Genomic DNA, 5,021 nt, shown 5'->3' with positions numbered 1-5,021 from the left:
CAGCCTGAAGACCAACTCCCACTCCCACTTTACTTCCACTCCAGCAAACTTCAACCAGCACCTGTGGCCACCTTCAGCCTGCACTACATGACACTACACTGACCTCTGGTGGCTCTGAGAGGAACAACCGTCAAAACAAAAGTGGCTCTGACATACGGCTCAGGGTTCACTGTGGAGGGAAGAGGCAGAGAGGTGATTACTGGATGTTATGTAACGTTTAGGATGTGCAGTAAAAGTAACCATGAGACTTTGCTCTTTCCAGGAAAGTATCCCATGTTAGTCATGTCACATTTTATCTCTTTGAATGTGGGTCAGTGTCGGACAAATATGCTGAGACATCCTGGAAATCCTCAAACACTTGCTGTGCCAGTCTTCCCTGACGCTGAGCTGCTCTCTTCTTAGATTAACCTGAGGCCTTCGACTCGGTGGATCACTCCAGTCTTTCACAGGGGTCACCTAAAACTCTGAAGATCTGTTCAGTGCTTCAAAAGCTACCTGAGCTTTAGGAAGCAATGGATTATCCCACAAGAGTCTGTTCTGGGTCCGGTAATTTGTGTGAAAGTGTCAAAGATGCAAAGTTTCATTTCTTTGCGGATGATACCATCCTTTACGAGTCACGTCTCCAAAGAAATCTGTGTGGACTCAGGCTGTTTCTAAGCAGCAACAAAACTAACGTGTCGAGCTCCTCTCAGAGGTCTAAGAGGACGAGGAGGATGAGTTTCAGGTTTTTCCTTTGTCCAGTCGTCACACCCAGAGTCCAACAGCAAACCTGAGGGTGAAGGTTTAACAGAAACACCTTTTAGTCTGTTTGATCACAATGATAGTCTTCATCAGCCTCTTTGGAAATGCTGGACTCAGTTTCCCATGTTGCATTGCGTTTTGTTTCTGGTTTGAGATTTCGTACACATCACCATGTCTTGGATGATACAGTCGGTTTGTCTCCCTTACACATTTATATTTTTCTTAAAAAGGGCGTACTAACTGATCTGCTGTCTTCTTTATGCTCTTTACTGACACCTGGTGGTTGCAGGTGATAAAGTGTCTTACAGATGATGGTTCTGAACTGATCCCATGTGGTAAATTCCACTACAGAGTCATGTCAAGGCATAAATAACCTAAATGCCAGCTGAAAGCCCTGTAGCCTCTAAGGGGCCCAGGAGAAATTAACAAAATAAAAATATAATTTTCTATTTTTTTTTTCTAATTCAACCTTCCAGGGCAGAGAGAAAAAGAAACAAATTAGCTAGCTAGCTGAAGCAAAGAGAAAAATATCTTTCAACTTTGATTCTATCTTTTAAAATCTTTCTATTCATGCTCACCTGTTTGTTTTATTTTTATTTTTTTTTTATTTTTTATTTTTATTTTTTTAACAGTTCAACCGTTTTATTTTGCACTTAGGTTTACTTCAAAAAAATACTTAAACTCTGACAATTTTTAGTTTTATTTTGCACTTTTGTTATTTTTTTATTTATTTAGTTATTTTTTATTAAACTTTTTTTTTTATTTTAAGACACAGCACATACATGTATCATTTACTTTTGTGTATATACTTTGTAAACATCTTGTTATTATCATTAGAACATAAAAAGAGCTAAAAAACCAATAATATTTAAAAAAAACTAAAAATAAAAAATAGACAAGTAAAATTATAAATTATAACAATGACAATTATAATAATAAACTAAATGAATAATATAATAATAATAACAATAACAGCAATAACAAAAAATAAATAAATAAAAAAATAGATACATATATTAAAATAATTGGACATGAAATAAAATAACTAAAAATCTGAGAAATTATAATAACTAAAAAAATAGCTGCAATTACATTAATGATACAAAGGCTTGTCTCATATGCACCTTCTTCTATTTGTGATTTCTCATGCAAACAATATCTCATTGCAAGGTGGCACCTGTTTGTTTTTGTGTTATAGGTGTGTTGTTGTGGTGTGTGTGAGTCAGTCTGGGTCAGACATGACTTCAGTGTGTCATTTATAGGAATGGGTAAATGTTTATTGATAAGATTTTATTGATACCAACGCCCTCATCGATTCTGCTGATCCATCCCAGTCTTTATGGATTCTCTTATCACTTCCTCCTGAATTTTCTCTGAACAAAAAGTAGCTTTAAAAGTTTTCTGGGTCGACATTTCATTGAGTTTATAAGTGAATAAATACGGAGCTGGTCCCTTCGATCTTGCCACCATTGTGTGTGACTCGTCATGTGATGGCAGCGTATGGTCTGGCTACTGTTGGTGGATCGAACCATTTCTAATCAATTCTGAACAGGAAGTAGTAGTTTTCATTCTGTTTGACCCACAGAGATGCAGAGAGAGGTTTGGTTTAAACTACAAATAAATCACAACGAGGGGCTGAATGAAGAAGAAGAAGAAGAAGAGTGACTGAAAAGGTTTCACTGGTTTTACTCGTTGATAAAACTTTCACCACCAGGTTTGAGTAATACAAGAAAAAACACAACAAGAAGTTTGATACATTCAAGGTAACAATTAAAAACGACATAAACAAAGATTTCACTGAGGTTTGGTCCACGCGGCTGGCTGCTTCCTCTCAAAACGCCAAACAAATCTCCAGAGTTTCTAAGAGTTTCTGACAACACGACACTGCATCAATAGCAGCTTCATAGTCGATGCGTCCTCCAGCTTCAGTTTTAGCATCTTCAGTTTTAGCATCTTCAGTTTTAGCATCTTCAGGTTCATCGTGGTTGTCACAGCCGCCTCCTCCTCCAGCTCCAGGCTCAACGCAGGACGGTCGAGGAGCCGAGGTGACGACCACAGCCCTTGTCAGACCTTCCACTTGCTTCGCCAATGCCGTGTTGACCACAGGGTCCAGCCTCTGAGGGAAGACCTGCTGGCACCGGGGACAGCTGTAGGTCCCCTTCCCGTCCTCTCTGTCCCAGTGGCTCTGGATGCAGCTCCTGCAGTAGCTGTGTCCACAGGAAGTGGTCACAGGCTCCTTCAGCTGATCGGAGCAGATGGAGCAGGAGAGTTTCTCTGGATCCGCCTGGTTCCCGCTCTGATCCGTCCTGAAAACCATCTTGTCTGGAGACAAACGTTGCCTGTGCGCTGGCTCTCAGCTCCTGCAGACCTCCCTCAGTGAGCCTGAGTTTTAAAGCCTCAGCGTAGATTAGATTAGATGAGATGACTCAGAGGAAAGAGACAGAGTGGTAAAAACAGGGTCTTATCTTAATCACTTCCTGTTTGTGATAAAAGTCGATGAACATGTGACCAATAACAGTTAACTACTGGCAGCAGGGTTATCAGTGTTTTACCGTTATTGGACAGTGACATTTATCACGGTGTGTCCACAGGAGGCAGTCACTGGATCCTTCAGCAGGTCAGACCTGCTGGATCAGGTCAGGTTCCCATGGTCCAGTTGGTTTCCTCTCGAGCCGTTCCTCCTCTCTGTGACCGTCAGATCTGATGGAGGCCGTAGGGGAGAGCGGGGTACACTGAGCCACTTTTTACATTGTTTGACCTGTAGGCAAGTGGAAATGAAACTGAAGTGAAATCAACACACGTCATTAATTTCATAAATGTCTTTGTGGCTCAACTTGCCCCAGCTAAGGGGTAAATTGAACCACATGGGGGAAGTTGACTTTTTGAATTTTTTAGTAGCTTTCCTTGAAGTTGATGAACCAATCTTGACCTAAAAGAATAGGGACATTATTAAGAATCTGTTAAGCTACAAGACCAACTCTTTATCTGAGTTGAATTGTGATCTCCTCTGCACTACCTGATGAACAGTTAGCTTTCCAGCTCTCGGTGACAGGGGTATTGTTTTTCTCTGTCATTTCGTTGGTTAGATCATGGGATTTCTTTGCCACGTTGAGCCCCAGTTTGTCTTCCTGCTGTATTTCCTCAGCATTCTAGCCTGTCTACAATGTTACACATATTTAAAAAAAAAAAAAACAAATGAACAAATCATTATGTATTACTACACTTAAACACGTTTTACCTCTGACACTTTAGTGCCTCATTGTGGGGTAACTTAAATCACTGGGTCAATTTACCCCACAGCCACCATTTTGTTAAAAACAACCTAGCCTAGCAATTCAGGCTAATACCTAGCTACACGATTCACATGGTTTTGTACATTGATAGTTCAGCTACACATTTGATGAATGTTTTTAAATAAAGTTAAAATTATTTTCAGTTTATAGTCATTATTAGTGATACGTTGAAAATTTACTCTGACATGCCAAAAATGACTTTTGGAGAATAAAAGTTACTTAACACTTCAACTTGTGTTTCTGTTTACCACAGAGAGCTTGTAATGAGGCGGGCTAACTAGATCCAGAGTCATGTGACCACTGATGCGTACGGTTTCCCAGAGACAGGGGGTGGGTCAATTTACCCCGTTCTCCCCTACTGTAAAACTCTGATCTGTATTTACAGATGAACCTAAACAGTGATGTACTGTGTTTGGGTAAATCAGTACAACCCTAACCATGTTCATTGGGAACAACATTAGCTAAAGTTAGCTTAGCGTTAGCCTAACGTTAGCTCCTAGCTGAGTTGTTCATCATGTCTCTTTGTTTGTTGGGAGTTCATTGGCCTGTTTTGTTCTAGTTTTTCTTCTTTGGTGATCGAACATCATTGTTAGCTTCTGGAGCTTAGCTTCATTAGCTTATCTGTAACAGCTGAGATAACAAAGGTTGACAAATGTTGTAGCTCCAAACTAACAGACACACACTCTCGGTAAAGATGGAAAAAAGGAGGTTTTATTTTTGTCCTGACCAATGCTGATCCTCTCTCTTGTTTTCTGAGATGCTAATGCTAACCAGATGCTGATGCTAACCAGATGCTGATGCATACCAGATGCTGATGCATACCAGATGCTAATGCTAACCAGATGCTGTTGATCATGTTTGCTCTGGGAGCTGTTAACTCAGTCTGAAGCTTTTCGTCCGCCCTCTGAACAATGAAATGATCCGTGTTTTCCTCCAGCGTGGTCGACTGTCACCCATGTGTATTGGTGTGAATCTAAAAGTTTGATC

The sequence above is a fragment of the Halichoeres trimaculatus genome, unplaced genomic scaffold (genome assembly GCF_033239565.1).
Source record: "Halichoeres trimaculatus isolate MK-OKI-2021-1 unplaced genomic scaffold, fHalTri1.1 fHalTri1_scaffold_15, whole genome shotgun sequence".
Taxonomy (NCBI): domain Eukaryota; kingdom Metazoa; phylum Chordata; class Actinopteri; order Labriformes; family Labridae; genus Halichoeres; species Halichoeres trimaculatus.
The sequence above is the reverse complement of the archived record's forward strand: the minus strand, read 5'-3'. Positions refer to the sequence as shown.